Source organism: Petaurus breviceps, unplaced genomic scaffold (assembly GCF_028583685.1).
Source record: "Petaurus breviceps papuanus isolate PSGF00001 unplaced genomic scaffold, PetGlider_PUasm1.0 38, whole genome shotgun sequence".
Taxonomy (NCBI): Eukaryota; Metazoa; Chordata; class Mammalia; order Diprotodontia; family Petauridae; genus Petaurus; species Petaurus breviceps.
The window spans coordinates 90,957,870-90,984,277 of record NW_027186304.1 but is presented as its reverse complement, the minus strand read 5'-3'; positions in this window follow the sequence as shown (position 1 = coordinate 90,984,277).

The window sequence follows — 26,408 nt, the reverse complement described above, 5'->3', positions numbered from 1 at the left end:
AAATCAGGATTATCAGCTCGAGGAATACATGTATTGGCTGGAGTAAAAAAATTCTAATTATCAAGGAGAAATTGTTGTAACATTCCATAATTTAGGTGAAGGGCCCATACAGATTCATGAAAATGATAGGATAGTTCAAGTGATTATCTTTCCTTGTAAACAATACAAATTGCAAAAACTGACCCTCCTTCCAAAATAACTGTCAGAGGAACTGAAGGATTTGGTTCTACTGATAGAATCGGGAGCTAAAGTATAGGTAAAATGGAAGCCAGATGATGTTCCAAAGGCTGCAGAGATTATAGCACATGGGAGGGATAACACTATAACTATTGTTTATTCTGAAGAAGGTGATTACAGAATTGTACCCTTAACTCATATATTCTACCATGAGTGAGGCTATAATAGTCTGGTTATTGTCTCTTTGCTTCCTCTTGACTTTTTGTCTGTTCATCTTGTTTGCTACATTTGTTTCCGCAGGCTTGGTACCCTCGACCTGTAGATGCTTAATAACTTAAGCTGGATGTCATCCCCTGTCTGTAACTGTGATGTGTCACGCTTGGACTTGGCATCAAGCATATTAAGAACTAACCTCTCAAATGGGACCCCTTTGGACAGGGACAGCTCTACGTCCAATTTTAGCAGCAAGTAGCCATGGAAGAATAGACCTTTGCCTCTTACCCCAAGATTTGGGGGCCCCATTTGTTTGGGGGGGATGATGGGGAGCTTATGCTCAAGCCCCACCCTAAAATATGGTTTTCTGTGTTTATTGTGTGCTATCCTTGTTATATTGTTGTGAAATTCTGTTGACACCAGTTATTCCTAATGTATTTTTACCAAGTAAGGGACATGAAAGATCTTGGGGCCGAATGTAAGGGTTGTGGGATTTAAAGATTTTCCATGCCCCGTTGGACTTGCTGATGTAGCAGGAAGGGGTGGGGGAAGATGAAGTGGAAGCCAAGCAAGAGTTCCTGCAGTGACTGGCAGTGGCGGCAGCAACAGTGGCCAGCAGAGGCAGAGACAGCGGTAGCAGTAGCGGCCAAGGTGGAGGTGGAGGTGCAACCCCCCCCTTTTTTTTTTGAGCCAGCCAGAATTTCTGCTGAGGACTGCCAGGGACTGTAACTGCAGGGGGCTGAAGCTGCTGGGAGCATGGTTCCTGGACGCTGAATAGTTGCTGTGAGTGGGGAGAGGAGGACCTTTGCCTGAGGTAGCTTGTTCTGTTTTAAAGGCTTGAGAATTTGGGTGTTTACTACATTAACTACTTTTGCCAATTTTGCAACTACTGTGATGGCTTTGACTTTCTGGTTTGGGGACTCAGTTTTCTGGCATTTTAATAAATGTTCTAGCTTTATTCCTCATGTAGAGAGACTGGTATATTTTGTGATTAATAACCACATCAGCATATTTATACTTGCCGTAGGCATTGTGAATATTGTATTGCTGATAAGGGAGCGCCACTGTTCCCAAGCCTTCCCCCTGCTAAATTCTTCCCACAAACGAACACTCACACCTCTCTGCCTGCTCTTTCTCTCTCTCCCTCAGCTCCAACTGCTCTGATTAACTTCTTCTGGGCTCTGCTCCACCCTTCCTGCTCCCCCTGCTCAGCAAACTCCTCCCACCACAGACTCATGTGACTCAGGCTTCCATGTAACTTGAGCAGGTCACATAGTCCTATTAATGGATGGGAAAGATCTTTTCATTAAGCAAAAATACATTAACAATACATTTGTCCCCAAGACTTTTCGTATCCATTTCATAGGGTAATGGTAGTTTAGGGATAACTGGTGTCAACAGAACTTTACAACAATATAACAGGAAAAACACAAAACAAGCACATTAAGCAATGTCTTCGTGTGGGGCAAAGACCACAAGCACCACATCATTCCCAAGTTGAATGAATGGGGCCCAAAATCTTGCATTAAGGAATGGAGTTCTCTTCTTCCATAGGTACTTCCTGCTGAAATTGGACATACAGCTGACTCTGACCCACGAGGTCCCATTTGAAAGGCCAGTTCTTTAGTTGGCATCCAGAGCTTGGCCGACACCAAGTCCAGGGGTTACACATCACAGGCATAGACAGGGGATGACATCCAGCTTAAGCGATCAGGCATTTGCAGGTGGAGGTTGTCTATGAACCCTCTATCATGTTGTTATTCATTGTTGTTTACTGTTTTCTAATTTGCAGTTTTGGGGTCATCATTCTGGTTAGAGGTATACTTTCTTGCATCTCAGCTGGAGACTGGCCAATTTTCTATTTTCCCTGCCTGTGTGATGAACTTGAATACAATGTTTCAGGAGTATCTATAGGGGCAGTTCCTATTTCCCTACTCAGTCTAATATTAAGCCCCTTTTCTTGGTACGTTTTATATAGTTCATTAGTTGGAATACCATCTATTCTTCCAAAATCTACCCTTGCTCTCAATATAGCAGTAAACAATTCTTTTCTTGTCAATCTGTTCTGTCTCTGAAACTGCTGGCTATTTGCTCTTTTCTCTTGAGGAAATTTTTCTTCCATCCATTTCCCTGTCAATTAACTGAAATCTTATCCAGTACCTCTGAAAGGGGGTGCCTTATTTCTCCAATTAGTAGAATCAGAATTAGGTGCTTATAAGCAGAAGGAGCCATCTTCACTATGATATTTCTATCAGAAACTGTTAAGGAAATACTATGATAAGCAGTGGCATCTCTGACCTTGATAGCAGTTTTTATTAACTAACTTTCTCATACAGTCTCTAAGCAAACACAAGTCTGTCTCTACTAGTCTACATAGAATCAGTAGGATACTGCCAGTTGTATTCATCAATAGCTAAAGCTAAGGGATTAATCACATTGTTGCTTCCTTGTATATGATAATCCCTAAAAGCTTGCTTTACAAAAGGGTTCTGACTAATAACCATAAATTTCAAGAAATCTACATTATCTATTAATACTCCTCTGGGCACTTCATCACTGATTCTCACCATCCAAGACACTAACTATATTCCCACCGTTTGGGTGAGTCTATTTAATATATCAGTGACTCCCTGCTGATAAAATCCCGCAATTACTTTCTTAACACAATGTGGCCCCTCCTGGTTTTCCTGTTTTCTTCTTAGTATTGGGCAAACTTCTGCATTAGAAGCCTCATGTAATTGTTTCATTTTCCTCCCATGTATCCTCCTGGCAGGTGTTTGGGCCCCCATCAAGCCCAGCCTATACAAGGGCTTCACGCACCTTCGTCTTGTTAATTTTTGGCTTCTTTTTGACAACTAAACACACAGCACCCTTCTCTTCTACCACATGAGACTTTCCATGTTGCTCTTCTAAAGGAAAGCTCACACACTGTAACACAGGAAGCTTCTTATGCAAACCAACCAGCCAACTACATTTCCATCTGAGCTTTCTCTTCCAGAAAGTATCTCTGCTTTTATACATAAAGCAATAACTTTTCTCAAGGCTCAGTCTCTCCTACTCACCACTGCCAGTTCTTTCCCCACTTCTATTGGTATTTCTTGCAACATCTTTCCAAATCTCTAGGTCCTCCCAGTTTTCACAGAGTCCTATGCTTTTAGCTCATTCTCTTGCTAGGGAGGAATAAAGTAAATCTTCCCATGCTGGGGAATCCATTTCTTTCTCTAAAGCCCTTTTGCCTCCAAATAGAAGTCTGATATTTTGCAATCCCATCCTTGTTGCCAAATGTAGTGCCAACGTAATATTCATAGTGCCTACAGTGGCTATGAATATGTTGGCGTAATTCTGAATTGCAGAATATAATAGACTCTCCACATGGAAGACAAAACCAAAACATTTATTCAACACCAAAAAGCCAAATCTATCACAGCAACAAAGAAATATATGCAAGAGTGGAGCTAAGATGGAGGAGTAGAAACAGGAACCTGGTGTGAGCTCCTGATCCAACCACCACCAATACCTATAAAATATGACAAATTTTAGAGCTACAGAAACCACAAAATGACAGAGAGAAACAAACCTCCTGCTGAAGGAAGCCTGGCAGGCCAACAGGAAGGGTCTATTACACTAAGCTGGGAGCTGAGCACAGTTCTCTGTGAGCTGCGTGGTCTGAGATCTGGGGTGGTCCCGACCAGTGGCACAGACTGGCCAGAGCAGACTATATGAGATAGAATTACCAGCAGCTGTAGTGGTTTCCAGACTTCTCAACCATAAACACCAAAGAGAAAATAAAAGGTCAGTGGGGTACTCTCTTGGAACTGGGTGATAGAAGAGCATGCCCTGGCCCCTGCACCCAAGGTGAAGGTTGGCAGAGGCATGGCAGCTGCAGCTGCTGCCACATAGCTGCCTCCAGAGCTCCTGGCCTGTAGATCACAGGGGGACCAAGCAACCCTTCAGATGTTAATCTCTCTTGCTTTTACCTGCTTGGATCTGGATTGCAGTCTTAGGTGGTCATCCTGGGGTGTGTGACCAGTGTTCCAGACCTTGGAGTGTATGTAGGGTGGGCCCCCTTCCTCATATCTCTGACAACATTTGCAAAATCCTCAGCGATTTGGGACATAGCTCTCTCCACACAAAAAGCAGAGTTCTACCATGGCAAATAGCTCAAAAATCAAGTAATTGTCTGGCAAGATGAGCAAGCAGAGGGACCTCAATCAGACCATAGAATCCTTCTTTGGGGACAAAAAGGATCAAAACGTGGAACTAGAAGAAGTCAACAAAATCAAAACTCCTGTATCAAAATTTTCTAAGAAAAATATGATTACAGGTGATGGAGGAGCTTAAGAAGGATTTTGAAAATCAAGTAAGAGAAGTGGAGGAAAAATTGGGAAGAGAAATGACAATAATGCAAGAACATCATGAAAAGCAAGTAAACAGCCTCCTCACCGAGACCCCCCAAAAAATACTGAAGAAAATCAAAAGAGGCCCAAAAAGCCAATGAGGAGAATAATGCCTTAAAAATAGCAGTGGCCAGATGGGAAAGAAATTTCAAAACTCACTGAAGAGAATAATTCCTTAAAAATTAGATTGGAGCAAATGGAATCTAATGACTTCATGAGAAATCTATATAATATAAAACAGATCCAAAGAAATGAAAAAAAAATAGAAGGCAATGTGAAATATCTCATGGGAAAAACCACTGACCTGGAAAATAGATCCAGGAGAGATAATTTAAAAATTATTGGACTACCTAAAAACCAAGATCAAAAAAAGAGCCTAGAAATTATCCTTCAAGAAATTCTCAAGATAAATGCCCTGATATTCTAGAACCAAAGGGCAAAATAGAAATTGAAAGAATTCACCATTCACCTTTTGAAAAAGCTCCCCAAAAGAAAACTCCTAGGAATATCATAGCCAAATTCCAGAGATCTCAGGTCAAGGAAAAAATATTAGAGACTGCCAGAAAGAAACAATTTTAGTATTGGGGAAACACAATCAGATTAACATAAGATCTAGCAGCTTCTAGATTAAGGGATCAAAGGGCTTGGAATATGATATTCTGGAGGTCAAAGGAGCTAGAATTAAAACCAAGAATCGCCTACCCAGCAAAACTGAGTATAATGCTTCAGGGGAAAATATGTTCATTTAATGAAATAGAGGACTTTCAAGTATTCTTAATGAAAAAAACAGAGCTGAACAGAAAATTTGACTTTCAAATACAAGAAGGAAGAGAAGCATGAGAAAGTAAACAGGAAAAAGAAATCATAAGGAACTTAGTAAAGTTGAACTATTTACATTCCTACATGAAAAATTGATAATTGTAACTCGAGACTTTTCTCAGTATGAGGATAGTTGAAAGGAATATATATGTATATGTATGCATACATATGTATAGGAGGGTATATGTGTGTATAAATACATATGTGACTTTGTATATATGTGTGTACATGTACAGAGGGCACAGGATCAGTTGAATAGGAAGCGATATCTAAAAAAATAAAATTAAGAGTTGAGAGAGGAATATGATGAGAGAAGGAGAAATAGAGAGATAGAATAGGGTAAACTATCTCATATAAAAGAGGCAAGAGAAAACTGTTACAATGAAGGGGAAGAGGAGGAAGGTAAAAGGGAGGGGTCAATCTCACTCTCCTTGAATTTGGCTTAAGGAAGGAATAACATACACACTCATTTGGGTATCTTACCCTACAGGAAAGTAGGGGCAAAGGAGACAAGAGGGGGGATGATACAAGGGAGGACAGAATGGGGTAGAGGGTAGTTAGAATCACACATTTTGTACATGGACAAGGTCAAAGTAGAAAATAAAATAAGTGGGGGGGGGATAGGATGGATGGAAACATAGTTAGTCTTTCACAGTATAACTACTCTGGAAACATTTTGTCTAACCACACATATACAACCTATATTGAATTGCTTATCTTCCTAGTGGGAGTGGTTAAGGAGGAAAGAAGGGAAAGAATCTGAAAATCAAAGTTTTATAAACAAATATTAAAAAATTGTTTGTTTTTTTCAGGGTGTCTAGGTGGCTCAGTGAGTAGAGCACCAGTTCTGGAGTCAGGAGGATCTGAGTTCAAATCTGGCCTCAGACACTTAACACAAAAACTAGCTGTGTGACCTTGGGCAAGTCACTTAACCCCAATTGCCCTCCAAAAAGCAAAAAAAAATGTTTTTTACATGCAACTAGGAAATAAGATATACACTCACTGGGGTATAGCAATCCATCTAGTCCTACTGGAAAGTTAGAGGAGGATATAAGAGAAAGAAGATTGGGGGAAGGGACATTCAGTATGCTTTCTATCTTGGGGTGGGGGTAGGCGAAAGATGGGGAGAAAATTTGCAACTCAAAATCTTGTGGAAATGAATGTAGAAACTAAAAATAAATTTTTTAAATAAAAAAAAAGAAATCTATACACAATAACCATGTAAGGGGCACTGCTATCCCCAAGCCTTCCCCTGGCTAGAACCTTACCATAAATGAACACTCACATCTTGCTGCCTGCTTCTTCTCTCTCCTTCAGCTGTACCTGCTCTTGACCTACTTCCTCTGGGCTCTGCTCTACCCCTTCTTGCCCCACTTCCTAGGCATGTTCCTCCCAGCACAGACTCATGTGACTCAGGATTCCATGTAACTTCAGCAAGTCATATGGGTGTATTAATGGGTGGGAAAGATCTTCCAATTAAGTAAAAATACATTAACAATACAGTCATGAAACATCATGAAATGTCAAATACAGCTATGGATTACTTCTTCAGATTTTATTTGAGGTAGCAATGATCAGCAGGAGCAGCTACAGGAACATTAGGAACATAGCAAGAACATTTCTTGGTATAGACAACAATTCTTCATCCTGAATCAGGGTCATCTCTAGTAAAGTGGCTAAAGAGCCCATAAACCTCTTGCATGCAACCTGTTCTGTACTCCAAGTTGATACAGAGGGTTTGACTATATATTGCCACTCATTCATTATACTCTGGCCCACTTGCAAAAACTTCTCTAAAAGCTATAATGGGAGAATGATATAAAATCTTACCCCTAAGGGGTCTTTGTTGAATAGGTTATTCTAATTTCTTCTCCCATCAGGACTAAAGAAAGACTGTCCCTTACCCTTTTGTAGTGATTCAGAATTACCACCAAGTCATCTAAAGCTCCACCTATCTTCCAGGTAAATGTATGCCCATCATAGCTATGTAGCAACAATTTCACTTCTACCATGATATTAGAAAACAAGATGCCTCCCAACAATACCATCACACGGTATCTTAAGCACTTTCTGTAACAGAAGTTCTCTGAACCATTCCAGAAGAAAAGAAGTCTGTCAGTTGAGGGGGACCTGATCTAGTTCTCCAGGACATATGCAACATTCTGAGGGGGCAAGAGCCATGAAGTTGAGGCAATTCTGTTGGGGGAAAAGGAAACAAGGACCACTGAAGATCATCCAAAATATGTGCAAAATTAGTCCATTCTTATATGCCAAATCTTCCTAGAGATTTGATCTAAGAAACAACTGGACAAGGAATTCCTTCCCCTTTTGAGGGAAACATTAATTTGTCATGGACAAGTCTTCTGGAAGATTGGCAAGTCAAATGTATATTTGTATAGCTTTTCATCAGTATGGGCAAACCTCTTACCTTGAAATAGGAGTGTGCCATTTTCCCATTTGGGAACAAGTTGAAGGTCACATGGGTTAAAAATAGCTGCCTACTCCTTAATGAGGAGGATCATGTATTCCTGTGCCCAACACAGCATGACATTACTACCAGAATTTCCAAATGGACACTGGACCTACTCCCAGCTATGCTGTTCTTATGTTAGTTCTAGTCTTCTTGTTTAGTATATGATGCCTCTGATAGGTACAGATATGCCCTACAGGCAATGGAAGACACTGAAAAAAAAATTCTTCCATTCCTCCTGATCCCACAGGGGACTACCTCTGACTGTACAACTCTAGGCTTTCCAGTCCCCAGACCCATGGACACTGCCCAGAAGTAAGTATAGATGAAGATCTGCCCCATCCCTCAAGGTGCTCTCAGCAGGTGAGATGAGGTCATGAATCTTGGAGCACAATCAGCAGAAGGACTGCTTTTCAAAAGTGACCTAGTTAGTGGTAGCTCTGGGAAACTTGGTGCTCTAGATTCTCCAAAGTGACTTATTCTGGTCACCTTTGTCTGCCAAAGGTTCCACATAATCATTTTTTTTTATGAACAGTGACCACCAGAAGCATAAATCCTGTGGCATCCTAAGGACATAAGGAGTGGAACTGTTCAGTACTTCACATCTTTCAGGGCTGGAGTTTCTCCTGAAAGTCTGAAAGACATAGACTTTCAGGGAAGTTGGTAAATGAAGGCCATCAGGATACTGAGGTGAGGGATATAGGTTCTCCAAAACCTGAGAAATCCAACAAGTCTTTGGGATTCCTTCTTAGGTTCTGGGGAAGTGTTAGTAGTTTTTTCTGGACTGTTTGGGGTTTTCCCCATGCACTGTATTCCCCAAATTTTGAGTAAGCATATTAGAGCCTGGATTTTCTTAGATAGGGCTGATGTTCAATCCTTTGTCCCTTTATGGGTTACCATTTGATCTAGGTTCTCAGCTACTATGGTCTCATCTGGCCTGATCAACATTATGTCATCAATATAATAGTGTACATCAATGTGCTCAGGTAGGGAGGCTTTTTTCAGTCTCTGTCTACCATAGTTATATCATCAAGGTAGGTCCAGTGAATCAATGCCCTCAGTAGGAGTCCTCTTTTATGTTTCTTCCCCAAGTGTCAATACAATAGGGAATTCAGGAACCCTTAGGGAAGGACAGTGAAGGTATATTGGATCCTTTCCCAGCTGAAATCAAATTTCTCCTAGTGTTAGTCACAGGAATAAAGACAAAAAAATTGGAAAAATTGATATCTCCATATCATTCACCCTGGGCCTCAGCTACCTGGTCTTACAACATTTACAGAGTCAGGAACAGCTACAGAGAGAAGTATGATAACTTTATCTATTCCCCATAAGCCACTATAAGCTAGCTATCAGGTACTATCTGCCTTTGTCATATGTAACACAAGGTTATTATAAGGAAACCTGTTTTAATGAATTGCTTCAATTTCCTTCATCTCCATTACTACAACTCCTTTTTGGGGGATGAAGGTGGCCAGTGAGCTTGATCATGAAGGCATTTCCTCATAAAAATGTAATCTTTGCCTAACGGTGGACTTGAGGAACTCATGTGAATGTGGTGGTAATTATGACAAACCTAAATCTCATCCCTATTAAGAAGATAACCCCAACCACTGAAATTTGTCTCTTTTAATAAATGCATTAGGACAAGCATTTCCTATACTCAAATTCCTTCTTCTCATCCACAACATTGGGAGGCTTCACCTGAAAGAAGATAAACTGCCTTGGGACCTTATTTACTGTCTTCAACTTCTTTGACCAACTTTCAGATCACCTGGGAGCATAAAATTCTCAACCATCTCTGATAAACCCTGATGACTTACTGAACAGATTGGTTTCCAAACAGAGATGAAGAAAGCTATATCCAAAGAAAACTAAGAGATACTATTTCCTTGTTGCACATTTTTCCTGTGTTGGAGAAACTTCACTTAATGTTCAATGACTTATAAATGCCACATTTGTCCCAAAATAGAACCTGAACTAAGAGGGTGTTAGTGTTAGAACTGCACCCACAAAATTGGCATAGTTTTGGCAAGTTAGTTAAGAAAAGATGATCTCATGTATCATGATCAGATGGCCGAGCACTGTAGGACTGCCTGTCTCCATAGCCCTTCTGTGGTATTGTGAGAATGGAAGCAGACTCTGGTTGACAGAAGAACCAACTCTGAGGGTGCGGGAATAGGTTGCCCAGAATGGTAAAGAAATATGAGGCCAGTATTTCTCAAATGTAGTTGATTGTTTTTCACAAATTGGACTGCCAACATAATAAGACTGAAAGTAAACTGGACTAACAGCTAAAGCTTTGGGTTTTCAGGGACTGTGTAATGGAAGCAGAGAGTCAGCTAGGGACTGGTAGCCTCACAAGTGAAAGAATCATTCTGAAAGAGGAATTAGGGAAATGGGGTCCCAAAGCCAGGAATCCAAGCTGGCACCTCTGACCCAGAGTTTTAGCTTCCTGTTAAGGTGGGAGTAAGGAGACTAGAGGAGCACAAAATCAGGCCTGTCATAACTATCTCTGCAATCGGATCAACTCCTCAAATATACCTAAATTGAGATACTGAAAGGCAGAGATAACAAATTTATGAGGAAAATGCCTTCAAGGTCAAACTCGAGGGCTCTCTATGCCAAAAAATAGTTGTTGTACTGGTGTCATAGAGAACACTGATCTAGGAGTCAGATGATCTGAGTAGAAATCCTGCTTCTGATACAGACTTTATGACTATGGTCTTGTTACTCCACCTAATCTGAGCCCCAGATTCTTTCTATGTAAAAAAAGACAATCCCCAAAGAGTGTAAATAATCAATCAATCATGAAGCATTTATTAAATGCTTAGGATGTGCTACACATTGTTCTAGGTGAGGGGGACACAAGTATCAAGAATGATATAACCCCTACTCGTAAGGAGTTTACAGTGTAATGGGAGGAGACAAAAAAGGATGTACACAAGTATATGGAGAATAATTATAAAGTGAATAGAACCCAATGTTTTATACCTGTATTATATGTTTGTATTATATAACAAAATATTTATATATAAAATAGTTTAGAAGGAATGGCACTAGTATTTAGGATAAGAAAAAGCTTCATGCAGATTATAATGGTTGGGCATTGTCTTAAAGAGAGAGACTCCATGAAGTGAAGGCAAGGAAGAAGTACATTACACACATGAAGAATAGCCAGTGTAATATCATGGAGACATGAGATAGAATATTGTATGTGAAAACGCTTGATTTGGATGTACAGAAGACTGTAAGAGTAGGACTAATATCTAAGGAGGTCAAAAAAGACCAATTGGATCATGGTTGTAAAGGATTTGAAGCCAAACAGGCAAGTTTGTATTTTATCTAAGAGATAACTGAAAGGACCTGGAATGAACTGAGTAGGGAGTAATGTGGCCAAATCTACACTTAGGAATAAATTATCTTAGCATTAGTGGGTAGAGTAGATTGGAGACATAAGGCAGGAAGACCAATGAGGAGGCTGTTACATAATAATCTAAGCAAGAAATGTGACAGATTTGGGGTACAGAATGAGAAAAATATACATACATGTGTATATATATATATATATATATATATATACACATATATACATATACATGCATAAGTGTGTGTGTGTAGCCAGTGAGGAAATTAATTTTTCTTTTCTTTTATGTTTCCCTAATAGTATGGAAAATGGGAGAGGAAAACAAATGATGATGATGACAACAACAGCATTAATTAAGAGCTACTGTGTGCTAAGCACTTTACAAATATTATCTCATTTGATTCTCACAACAATCCTGGAAGATGCATGCTACTACTAAACCCCATTTTATAACTGAGGAAACTGAGGTAGAGGTTAAGTGATTTACTCAAGGTCAAACAGCTAGTAAATATTTGAGGCTGAATTTAAACTCAGATCTTCCTGACTCTAGGCCATATTCTATTCACTTCACCACCATATTGGCTTAAAGAAGTAATAAATAGGGGGCTCAGAGACAAGATGGTGGAGTAGAAGCAGGATCTCCCTGCTGCTCTGGCTCCCACCTTTCCCAATCCATGTAAAAAGGTGACTCTAAACAAACTTTGGAGTTGCAGAAACCACAATATGACACAGAGAAGCTAACCTCCTGCTGAGGACAGCCTGGCAGACCGGCAGGAATAGGGCAGCTCACATTGCTCTGGGAGCCGAGCCCATCCCCAGGCCAAGGCTTTAACCCCAGGGCGGGCCTGACCAGCCCCCAGGTGGAGGGACTCCAGATAAATAGCAGCTGTGGTCATTTCCAGAATTATGAACACATAGATGCGAAGGACAAAGTGAGAGGTCAGTGAAGTCTGGACTTTGGGACCCAGTAAGTGGGAGTGCATGGCTTTTGCCGCCAGGGCGAGAAGCCGCTGAGAGGCCGGCACAGCCAGTCAGTGTCATGTGGCAGCTTCAGCTTTCGGCTTGCAGAGTGTAGGGGGACCAAGCACCAGTCTGAGGGATAATCGCTCTTGCTTTAACGTTCTTGGATCTGGATTGCAGTCTAGGGTGGAGGTCCTGGGGTGTGTGTCTAGCTTGCCAGAGCGTGTGAAAACCTCAGAGAGGGCACCCATCTAATACCTGTGCAGCTGAGAAAACCCCACCTTTTGGGATGAAAGCTCCCTTGTCTGGTGGCAGAGACCTACTGTAGCAAAAAGTCAAGGGGTCAAGTGACTGAGGGGCAACATGACCAGGCAAAGGAAGCAAAGCAGAGAGAAGAACATTAGACACCTATTTTGGGGACAAAAAGGAGCAAAGCATGGAACAGGAGGAAGACAGTGAAGTCAGAATTCCTGCACCAAAAACTTCAAAGAAAAATACCAGCTGGTTACAGGCCATAGAGGACCTTAAGAAGCAGATATGCGAAGTGGAAGAAAAATTGGGAAGAGAAATGAGAACAATGCAAGAAAATTACGAAATGAGAGTCAACAGCCTGACTGAGGAAAATAATACCTTAAAAAATAGAGTAACTCAAATGTCAAAAGAGGCTCAAAAAGTCAATGAGGAGAAGAATGCCTTAAAAAGCCGAATTTGCCAGATGGTAAAAGAATCTCTAAAGCTCAATGAGGAGAATCATTGCTTCAGAATTAGATTGGAGCAAATGGAAGGTAATGACTTTATGAGAAATCAAGATACTGTTAAACAGATACAAACAAATGAAAGAATAGAAAGCAATGTGAAATACCTCATGGGAAAAACCACTGACCTGGAAAATAGATCCAGGAGAGATAATTGAAAAATTATTGAACTATCTGAAAGCCATTATCAAACTAAGAACCTAGAAATCATCCTCCAAGAAGTTCTCAAAGGAAACTGCCCTGATGTTTTAGAAACAGAGGGCAAAATAGAGGTTGAAAGAATCCACTGATCACCTCCTGAAAAAGATCCCTAAAAGAAAATTCCTTGGGATATTATAGCCAGGTTCTGGAATTCCCAGATTAAGGAGAGAATATTACAAGCAGCCAGGAAGAAACAATTTGAATATTGTGGAAACACAATCAGGATAACCCAGGGTCTGGCAGCTTCTACACTGAGGGATTGAAGGGCTTGGAATATGATATTCCAGAGGTCAAAGGAGCTGGAATTAAAACCAAGAGTCACCTACCCAGCAAAACTGAGTATCATGTTTCAGGGGAAAATATGGTCATTCAGTGGAATAGAGGACTTTCAAGCATTCTTGCTGAAAAAAAAACAGAATTGAATAGAAAATTTGACATTCAGATACAAGAAGCAAGAGAAGCATGAGAAGGTAAACAAGGAAAAGAAATCATAAGGAACTTATCAAAGTTGAACTATTAACATTGCTACATGGAAAAAAATAATTGTAACTTATGAAACTTTTCTCAGTAGTTGAAGGGATTATATATATATACATACACACACACATATATTATATATGTCTACATATGAAGGTATATGGGCATATGGATACATATGTGAATGTGTGTATCTATGTTTACAGGTATACATAGATAGAAGGCACAGGACCAATTTAATAGGAAGGGATGGTACTTAAAGGTGAAATTAAGAGTTGAGAGAGGAATATAATGAGAGGAGATGGGGAGAGACAGAATAGGGTAAACTATCTCATATAGAAGAGGCAAGGGAAAATGATTACAATGGAGAGGAAAAATAGGAAGGCAAAAGGGAATGGGTCAACCTTATTTCCATTGAATTTGGCTTGAGGAGAGAAGGAAATGCACACTAAATAGGGTATCTCACCCTCCAGGAGAGTAGGGTGGGAAGGGGATGAGAGGGGAGATGATGGAAGGGAGGGCAGGCTGGGGGGGGGAGGAAAGTTGGAAGCACCCACTTTTGAAAAGGGAGAGGATCAAATTAGAGAATAGAACAAGTGGGAGGTGGGATAGGAGGGAGGGAAATATAGTCAGTCTTTTACAATATATCCACTATGTTATTGTTTTGCCTTAGCCACACATGGACAACCTATACTGAATTGCTAATCTTCCCAGTAAGGGTGGGTGACAAGGGAGGAAGGGAATGAATCTGGATTTCAAAGTTTTAAAATCAAATATATACATACATACATTATACACACACACACACACACACACACACACACACACATATATATATATATATATATATTCTATTACTAATTCTATTTTACATGTAATTGGGAAATAAGATATACAGGCACTGGGGCATAGAGATCCACTGGAAAAGTCAAAAGGGGTATGGGAGAAAATATGGGAGAGAGCAGATTGGAGGAGGGGATATCCTGCTATTTTGGGGTGGTGGGTAGGGGGAAAATGGGGAGAAAATTTGTAACTCAAAATCTGTCGGAAATGAATGATGTAAATAAAGCATTTGAAAAATTAAAAAAAAAGAAGTAATAATTATTAGATAAATAGATGAATGTGTCAACAGATTAATAGAGCAATAATTAATAGATGATACATGAATGAATAAAATAAAAATAGGTGAGTGTGAGGACAGGGTGGTCAGATGTGGATTGCATCTTTGCATTATATTTTCATATGAGCTCACTATATTGTTAGTTATATCCATGAATAACAAATGAAGTCTTAAAATCTTGCTATAGGCCTGCACATGTTATTCAAGTTCTTACTCCAGCCAGAAATCAGTTCTCTCTGCTTTGAATTCTCTGGAGAACTGTGTCTTTTGTTATACTTTAATAATCTATATTTTGTTATATTTCGTTTTGGGCTATCAGTTTTCTCCTTTCTATCCTATAAGATCAGTGAGGCCACTAGTGGGCAAAGAAGAAAATTGAAGTTCCCGAGACAGAAAGGGCTAGCCTCTTAGGACTATTTAAGGGTGTTTTGGGAATGTCATCTGAGGGATCAACAGATGCAAAAAAAAGAGAGGGAAGGGATCAAAATAAACCTTGTCCATTAAAAATTTTGCCTAGTTATAATTGTAAAATACATCTCTAAGTAACATAGAGGAAGTGGAAGGAAATTAACAGGAGATAGCAGGAAATAAGTACACCAGAAATATCTCATGGGAAGTTTTTAGAAGTAAGACTGGGAAATGACCAACTGACTAATAACATGGGGTTTGAGAGTGATATTTATGTTCTTAGACCCTTACGTAAAACAAAGCTATGGCAGAAGCCTGAAAAAGGACTCTAAAAAAAGTCCACTGTCCTGCAAATTTAATCAAAAGAGCTTTATAATAAAAAAGAATGGTGGATGGAAAAATATGCTAGGTACATTCACCAAATGAGATGGTTGCTACAAGGAAGAAGGAAGAATAGCAATTGAAATAACTAGAGTTTCATCCCAGATAAGGACTAAGAAAGTATCTAAGGACAAGAGCAAAGCCTGTGTCCTAACCCAAGAAAGAAATTAGACTTCCAAGGCATTACTGAGACTTGGATGGAAAACATGAAACATATGGCTAGAGACTAGCTCACCCTGTTCAAAACAAAACAAAAAGACAAGATAAGGAAAAAAGAGATTAGCAATGTATATTAAGTAGGCAAATTAATGGAAGGAATCTGGAAAGCATTGAAGAACATTCAGGTGGAGATCAATGTTGAAGTGATGAATGGAAGTGATTTTGGTTTCTATACCATAGAAAACCTGGACAGAAATAAGGATATTGTGGAAGAATTTGGTATATAGATCAAGTTGGTATACCACTCTAAAAACAATGCTTGCAAAGATGATATGAAGTCTGAAGTCTTTTTCAATAGTCAGTAAATAGTCAACAAACATTTATTAACACCAACTCTGTTCTAGGCAATGTGGTAATTGCTGGGAATATAAAGAAATGAATAAAATAGTCCCTGTCCTTAAGGAACTTACAATCAAATAAGGGGTTGGAGGTGGGGGAGATGTACCATGTATAATTAAACAGCTAAAAATGTGGGAAGAGTATGATAAAGTCCTGCAACCAGTAGAGGAGGGAAATTATCTGCGAAGGTAAGAATTTGGGACTGTATTTCATCTTACACAATGATAGGTTTCTGGAGTTCATGAAGTCCAGGAAAGCAACTATGTAGAAAATGATGCTCTTTGATATCGATTGTGCTGGAACCACCTTGGCTCACAAGAGCTGTTTGTTAAATATTCAATCTGAGCATTTACACCTCTGAAATTGGTAAAACACTATAAGTTATAGATTAATTTATTTTTTTATTTCTAGGCTTAAGACAGTGATAGAGAAAATATTAAGAATGTTGATCAAATTCCAATTAAAAGTGTGTCATGTGCATTTTTTTTTCTGGAGAGCCTATTGTTTATCATTTGCTATCATTTGCCAGCACTATACCATGATTAAAGCTATGATGTAGTAAGTAGTGTCAGTATGCATCAGGTATGCAAATATCAGTTAAAGGACCCTCTCTGCTCAAAGTAGAGAAACTGACAATTTAAGAAAATATAAAAACTTACTTTATTGAATATTTCTTTCTTGAAAAGGTGAATTGAATAAGAAGAAAGTCTATTGTGGATCTGATTTTCGCTAACAGGAAGCAACTAGTTATTATAGTATTGATGATGTTAATGTCTAGTTGTTAATGTCTCCTAGAGTTTGGGATACATCAAGGGAGGAAAACTGGGCATAATCTGGTATGTACATGAAATTTTGGTAGGACAGATATACAAGATTATTTAGGTATTTAGATAATTACTTAAGTAGGTCCTTAGCCCTAGAGGTCCTTAGGAACTGGAGTAATTAAGTACTTAGACAGTAGGTTAAATATGTACTTAGGTAATTAGGTAGTGAATTAATCAGTTAATTAGATAATTTGGTCCTTAAGTACTTAGGTATTTAGTGATAGAGCACTTAGTTACTTGGTTATATAGATACTTTTGTGATTATATACTTAGGTACTTAAGTACACAGGTACTTGGGTACTGGAAAATAAGTGTTTAAGGCTCAGAGAGTGTTTGTAAAAGTATTTAGGAACATAGTTATTTAGTATGTACTTAGGTCATTTAGTATTCAAGTACTCAGGTAGTTACCCTTTAGGACTTTGGCAGATTTAATTTTAAGTACAGTTTTAGTTTCTCTCTGTCTCTCTCTTTTTGTCAAGGCAGTCAGGGTTAAGTGATTTACCCAGGGCCACACAGCTAGTAAGTGTCAAGGATCTGAGGGTAGATTTGAATTATGTTCTTCTGACTCCAGGGCCAGTGCTCTATCCACTGTGCAACCTAGCCACCCTTAGATTTCAGTTTCTTTTATCTGAATTGAACTGTTTTGAAACTCTGTAAATCTGTTTAAACCGGATTGAATCAATTCAGATTGGCACAGTTTAAACCAGTTTGAATCACACCAAACCAGATGATTAACTGATGTGAGTGGATTATGAATTGGTTTATACCAGTTTGATCCTGTTTGAATGGGTTTGAATCAGTTTATGCCAGTTTACCATCATGACTTGAACTGGACTGAAGAAGATAGAAAAAGATCATCCTGATCTGAACTGGTTTATGCAAACCAGTCTCAATTGGTTTCAACTGCATTGAACAAAATTAACTGGAATAAAATAAATTGGACTACTTTGAACTGTTAACCCTAAAACAAATGACGAAGAGTCACAGAGGTTTTGAAACCACTGTTAACTCTAAAAATACCAAAGAGCTCACCCAGGTTATCAAAACTACAGTTAACTCTGAAAAATAAAGTAACAAAAATAAATAAAACCAAAGATATAACAGTGGTAATAAGCAAAAAAGTTTTCTTTATTACATTGGAGGTTGGAAACTAGACATGTGCAGGGGCCTCCTCTAGGAGGAAACCCTATTTAGTGAGGCCAAAGCTTGCTACATACAGCAGTGGTTACTCAGTAAACAGTAACAATGAGGTGTAAGAACAAGGAGAAAAGTGTGATTTGTAGCAAATTTTCATGATTGGAGTATGGATCCTGCCGGTGCTTGTCTGAACTCAGAAATTGTCTTGTGCTGGTGTGAAACATTCCTGGGATTTTTCTGTGGCTGAGTTCAGACAGAGGGTGAGCCCAAAGGATTGTTGTTATCCCAAGCTCTGGGCAGAGCTTGCTTGTAGGGTCTTAGCTCTGGAAAACAGGGTGTCTTCAAATAATAAAAAGAGAGGAGTGGTCTTGGCATGAGAATCCCAAAAGAAATGATGTAAAATGAAAGTTTGTACTGTATTAAATGCATGTATTTATGCACATGAGGGATTAAACCAATTGAATTGACTTGAACTGGATCAAACCAGTTTAAACTAGATTGAACTGGTTTCAAATGGAATGAGTGGGTTTCATTTTAAATGGTTTGAAGTGTATTGAATGTAGGTATTTGAATGTATAATTAGGTGCTTGGGTAATTATGTACTTGAATACTCACTTAGGTCCTTAAAACATGCTACTAAAGAACTTAAAATACTCCAGGCTTAAGTATTTAAAGTATTTAGGTAGATAGGTACATATGTACTTAGGAAATTAGGTAGTTAGGTACATAGACACCTATGCACTTAGACACTTGGTGCCATAATTACTTAGTGAGTAGATATTTAGCTAATTAGATACTTGGATAATCAGGTAATTAGGTATGTTGTTCTTAAGTTGTTGTATATTTAGCTAATTAGATACTTAGATAATTCAGTACATAGACATTAAGAAGTAGGTGATTAAAAACTTAGATGGTTGAGTACTTGGGGACTTTGACACTTCGGTACTTGGGCAATTAGATACTTAGGTACATGGGCACTGAGGTACCAATGGAATGGCTATAGCAAGAACAGGACAAGTGAAATTAACCTTATAGTTTGATAGGGATATTAAATCTATCATGAATATTCTCAATAGGCACATCTATCTATGCAGTATACCTAGATTGAGCATTTGATATATTATCTCAGTATTGTAACATACGCAACTAATGCTGGCATAGTAATTGTGTACCCTAGAGGCTCTATCCCTTTCAAAGGGTCCTTAACTCAATTCCTGCACACATGAATTTGTCTCAGTTTTAGAGAGCTCTATTCCCTAAAATGGGAGGTTTAAAACTGAAAACCAGCCTTAGAATTAGGGATACCTGGGTTCATATTCCATCTTTCTTTGTGTCAATAATCTCTCAGGTCCCAGTGCAATTTTCTAAGCCTATAATTTGTAGAGAAGATGCTGACCTACATTAATAGAAGGAATTTCCTCATCTATCAGTTCCTTATATCAATGAATTACAGTTCTACTACCTACCTATACCTGTTCATGAAATGCTCATTGTATTTACAGATGCCATAAATATAGGAGACATGTAGGCATCAAAGGTTGGTATGAATGATTTATTTGCCTGATGAGCTTTACAACCAGAAAAGGTAAGGGAGGGAGAAAACTGATTGTGAATTTTTTTTAATTTTATGTTTATTTTGAGTTTACAACATTCATTTCCACAAGATTTTGAGTTACAAATTTTCTCCCCATCTTTCCCCTACCCACCACCATATATACATATATATATATATATATATATATATATATATATATATATATATATATTCCTCATACTGAGAAAAGTTTCATAAGTTACAATTATTGTTTTTCCATGTAGGAATGTAAATAGTTCAGCTTTGATAAGTTCCTTATGATTTCTTTTCCCTGTTTACCTTCTCATGCTTCTCTTGCTTCTTGTATTTTCATGTCGAATTTTCTATTCAACTCTGGTTTTTTCATCAAGAATGCCTGAAACTGACTATGAATTTTCACTAAACTGGCTAGTTACCATACTGGATGACAGAATCAGGACCTCAAATGGTCCCAAAAGTTAATGAATTTAACCAGATAAGATGATCTGTAATGGGGATACATATAAATTCTTAGCCTTGGTTCCCAAAACTTTACTTTAAAATTATCAGAAAGGGGTACAGTTAAACAGACATTTTTTTCTTAAAACATAAACAACAAAACAAAACAAACCAAAACATACTGATATTTTTAGTGAACTTAACCTCATTATGAATCAGCGCTGTGACATAGTACCCAAAACTGCTAATACAATCTTGGACTGCCTTAAGAAAAACAAATGCCCCCAAATATAAGGAATCTGCAGGTTCATAGACTGGAATTCATACACTGGAACTGAGAGGGAACATAGAGGTCATCTAGTCCAAACCCCTGATTTCCCAGATGAGGAAAATGAGGTCTGGGTTATTTAAGTGATTTGCAAAAGATTATGTAGGTGACAAATGGCAGAACCAAAATTCAAACTGAGAATTTTGACTTGAAGTTCATGGTCTTTTCATTATAATACCCTGTCTCTCTATACTATCCCTTGGTCAGACAGTGTCTGGCATATTATATTTATTAAAGGGCACTTCATTTAAAGAAAGATACTAATAAGCTAAAGAGTTTTCAGAGAATGACAACCAGAATGGTGAAGGACCATACACTTATTTCATGGAAAGTACTAAAAAAAATAAAAATTAGGGATGTTTAATTTTGGGAAAAAGAACAACTCAGAATAAGTAGAGTCACTGTGTCCACGTATTTGGAGGGTGGTGATGTGGAAGAGGATTTTGATTTTTTTCATTTTCACTTGATGGTAGAACTCTGAAAAAATGATTAGATGTTACAAAGAGGCAAATTTAGCCTTGATTTCAGTGGGGAAAACAATGGAAATCTTTCTTGCAATTAGAACTATTAAGAAAGTGACACAGAATGCCTAAGGAGAAAATAGACATTTACACCAGACATCTTCAAAAGTATATTATAAAAAGGATTCCTTTTCTAAGATAGAACGGAATAAATGACTTCTGAGATTCGTTCCAACATTAAATTTCTGTGATTTTGTGAGGTAGGAATTACTCTCATAAATCTATATAGGCTCACCTTTTTTTCATACACTTTTAAAGCAAACTTATTGTCATGTCTGTTTAATGGATTTATTAGTCTAAGAAACTCACCAGTATGTAAATTATGAAATTCAGAGTAATCTTGAATATTTAATGAATTACCTCCTTCTCTCTAAAATGTCTGAAAAGCTGGTGATAGGAGGCAGAGGTCTTATGCCACGGGCTATTTAATTATGAGACAACATTTTAGGCATACATTGTGGTCAAAAAAAAAAAAGGAATGATTCTTGCTGAAATAAAGAAGGTTTACATTGTTGGTTCCTCAAAGTCAGGGATTATTAACTTAGCCTAGTGATAGTAAAAGGCAGCTCCAGGTATTTGAAAAATAATCTTTGTTGCTTTTTTTTGGATGATGATGAAGGTGCCCTTAATTTCTTGTCACACATGTCAAGGACCACAAAGGTTCATTTCCATCTTACTGGTTACAGCGTTTTGTTAAATATTATATATTCTTCTGTTCACCCAGGAAATGCAATTTATAGACACAAAGTTTAATTTTATAGTATAGCAAGTGTTTTATGTTTTCTCTTTCTTTTCCTGAAAGTGTCCAAATTGGGTGTCTATGCTGATTACATTTGTTGCATGAGTACTCTTTTCTTAGTTGGATTGGGATAGGTGCAAAATACATAGATGATGACATATTGGGTATTCTCAGCTGGGGAATATGATACAAAATTGCTCGTGGTAGGAGGCCATAGCAAGTATACAATGTTCTTTTACTGGAATGTGAATTTTCTCTGAAATTATCACCTTGTGTATGTTTGTATTCTCTTAAACAATACTTGTAAATATTTTTATAAAATTTATAAATTTTTACAAATTTATAAAATTAAGCATCTTTATGTGTAATATTTTCTATGACCAAAAATCACAAATAACGTCCAAAGAAATTGGACTCAGAAGCAATGGAATGATGTCTATTGGGTGTGACCAAGTTGCAACACATTGTAAAAAAAAGGAATCACAAATAAAAAAGTAAAGGACAGGGCATACATTAAAAGCAAGGAATAACTAACGGAAAGTTTTTTGTTTTCCCCACTGGTATTATTATAATGTTAAGACAATAAAAGCAAGTTCTCAAAAATCTTGGGTGAACTCTAGTTGGTAAATTTAGGGCTTGACACGGACTAAAGTAGCATAGATGCAGCCAGAAGTAAGAAATTTTCTTCTACATCCCTAGAGGAAATAGATACAGCAATTAGATCACAGATAAAATTATAACCTCTCACACTAGGGAAAATACTTAGTGGGAATAAAGTATGGATTGAACTACAATGAAAGTGGTCAGAAGATGTGAACCAACACTCCAAATTCTATAACTTCTCGTGATAAGTTGAACATATTTTAAGGTTTCTTCAATTTCAGTCTCAGTATTTATATATCACATCAAGGTTTGATTCTTAGTGGAGTGTACTCCCTCAGTGGGATTGGTCAACTGGGGTCTGAGGTGGCTAGGTGACATAGTGGATAGAGTGTCTTACCTAGAGTCAGGGAGGTTCAAATCTTGCCTCAGATACCTACAACTTGTGTGAATGTGGGCAAGTCAATAACCCTGTTTGCCTAAGCTTCCTCATCTGTAAAAAAAAAGCTAGAGAAGGAAACCACTCTAGTATCTTTCCCAGGAAAATCCCAAATAGAGTCATGAAGAGCCAGAGAAGCAACAATAATACCAACACTTGGTGTGTTAAATACACCTTGGAGCTAAGCAAGGAAGAGTGCTTATTGAGATCACCTTAGGGTGGTTTAATTTGCCAATAAGCTTAATATCTGGTCTGATGGAGTATGATGACACCGTGGTCGAATCTGTGAAATTGACAAAACTGTAGTCTGATTTTTTTGTGCTTGGTTGTCAGGGCTACTGAGTATAAGTGACTCCATTATACCACATACTAAAATTTTGATTTTGCATTTGGTTTCCTATTTGACGGATCTCTTCACAAAACTTGTTGGGAAATAATAACAGATGGGTGTCCAAAAAAGGATTTTATTCATGTGTTAAATTAATACGTTAAAAATTTCTTACATTTTGAAGAATTTAAATTACGTTTTTTTTCTTTTGTTTGTTTTTTGCATTCACATGGTGCTTTTCCTCTAGGGAACTAGTAAGTCTTCATTAAACCTAAGCAGATTGCTAAAAGTAGTGTTTGCCCTCATTTTACATGTGTCCCATTGAGTCATTTCACAACTGTTTTCTTTGCACAAGACCAAGGTAACCACCAATGCCTATTTCAATTCTGTCTTTCGGAAGTCATCCTACCTTTTAAAAATCCACTGGAATCAACCATTTTGTGGTTTTAAACATTTCAGTTGCCAAAGCAATTCTTTTTCCATGTTATTTTACATGAAAATAAACAAGCAAACCATTAACATTAAGAGAAGAAATGGAAAAAGGAATGGAGATTTGAGGATGTTTAAAAAGCAAATCAATCAGCATTCATGGTCTATGTCTACCTCTTTATCATGATACCATTTAGGTAGCGAGCTTTTTTTCAGAACAAGCTTTTATTTCATTACTGTGTAAATGGGCCCAAATGTTCTGATAATGGACCTGTTCAGTAAGTCCAAGTGAAAATAAATAAAAATCGACCATTTTTTATTCAATCAGAGATCTTCCTGCCACATAGGCCTTTGCTCAACAACTCAGTTTCTTTTCCATTTTTACAAGTGAATGAAAATTCTCACAGATCATATTTCTCTCACTGGCTTGTTTGATAACAACCATCAAGTTTCTTAAGAGATAGAAGGCAAGAGTAGCCTGGATTAGAGGGTGAAGTGAAGAATAATATCCATCCATTCCCAATGTGTGCATGGTGTATTCAAAGATTACTACTTTCTCATTAAGAATATGTTCAATTATGCTGTAGATAGAATTCCATTTGGTTTAATGAGCAGTTGAAATGGATGGAATTGGATTTACACAAGAATCCCATGAGCATTAATAGAGTGATTAAAGTGGGTGGGAAAAAAGTCCTTTCTCTCTTTATTTCAAGTACCAACCAGGAAGAATCTTTCTTGTTATAATCTAAGGAATATATAATGGTAAAAGAATTTTTTAACAAAATAGAAAATGCCAATTGCATTGCACTTTTCCCTTTAAGAATTGAGAAATTGGAGGGGACAATAACTTTCAAACTAATTCTCATTTTAAAAAATATTATGCAATTTTTAGCTACCATAGGCACAAAAGAAAGTCCTTTAATTAACATGAAAATAGAGGGCTTTCTCTTTTGTTCAGACTGGGTAGGCACATCCTTTAGGGAGGAAGTTAGATTTGGAAAAGTACCAAGGCTGAGGTAAGAAAAAACATTTGCCTCAGGCACACAAAACTGAGGGCATTGGAAAAATAGTTAAGATAAATCCTAGGTGGAGAAGTAACTTTCCCAGGGTCAAATAGTCAATTTGTCTGCCAGTCACTCTATAAACATGGTTTAAGTACCTACTATGTGCCCATCACAAAGCAAAGTCCTGGGGATACAAAGAAAGGTTAAAAATAGCTTCTGCTTTCAAAGAGTTCACTGTCTGAAGGAGGGAAAAACACAGAATCAACCATGTATAAACAAGCTATATACAGGATAAATTGGAAATAATCAACAAAGGAAGGCATTAGAATTAAGGGGAATCAGGAAAGACTCCCTGTAGAAGGTAATAATTTAGCTAGGACTAAGCTGTGGAAGCTAGAAGGCAGAGATGAGGAGGGAAAACATTCCAGGCATGATGGACAGTCAGTGAAAACACCCAGAATCAGGACATGCAGCATCTTCTTTGATGAATGGCAAGAAGACCAATGCCACTGTATTGTAGACCGTTCGGAAAGGCATACAGGGTGTAGGTTAGGCACTGTTTTAAAAACCAAGCGGGGGATTTTGTATTTAATGCAGGATGAGATAAAGTACCACTGGAGTTTACTAAGTAGGGGGAGTAACATGGTCAGAATTGTGCTGTAGGAAGATCATTTGATACCTAAATGGAGGATGGATGGAATAGAGGGGGGAGGAGACTACAGTAGAGGCAGACTATAAGTCAGACTGTTCTCGCTGAAAGGCCAATGCACTCTCCATTACTCTCTCTCTATCTCATCTTGTAATAAAGTAAGGGTTATGGGATTTAAAGATCTTACATGCTCCATTGGACTTGCTGCCATAGCAGGAAGGGGTGGAACAAGAGGAAGCGGAAGCCAAGCTAGAGTTCCTGCGGTGGCTAGCAGTGGCGGCAACGGCGGCAACGGCAGCAGAGGCAGTGGCAAAGGCAGCGCGAAGCCCTTTTTGAGTCAGCCAGAATTTCTGCTAAGGACTCCTGCTGAGGACTGCCAGGGGCCGGAGCTACTGGGAGCACGCTTCCTGGATGCTGGGTGGTTGCTGTGAGTGGGGAGAGGAGGACCTTTGCCTGAGGTAGCCTGTTCTGTTTTAAAGGCTTGAGAATGTGGGTGCTTTCTACTTTATCTACCTATGCCAATTTCATAACTACTCTGATGGCTTTCACTTTCTGGTTTTGGGACTCAGACTTTTGGTATTTTAATAGATTTTCTAGCTTATTCCCCCATATAGCAAGCCTGATGTATTTTGTGATGGATAATTACATCAGCATATCTGTAATTTCCATGGGCATTGTGAATATGGCATTGCTGATGCACATAGTAGTAGTAATAATAGTGGAAGTAATAGTATTAGTAGTACTTTTGAGGTTTATGGTTTAGGGGTGCTTGAGACCCCAAAATACCAACACACCAGGTCCTGCCAAATGAATTCAACTTAAGTATTCATTCTTCCAAAGTAAAGCAAAGTTTATTAGATTCACCATGATGGGTAGACTCTTAAGGAGCCTGAGTGTCTGTGATGCTTGTCTTAGACAAGCGGCCAGAATAATCTGACACAGAATGAGTCTGCACTAGATAATTCTCGACACCCTCATGGAGGGGAGATGGACCTTATATACAGAAAGACTGTGGGAAGGACCTAAGGGTGGAGTTTGGGGAGGGTCTTCAGGAGGAGCCAAATGAGGCCAACTCCAGCCTGGAGGCTTCCTGGAGAGG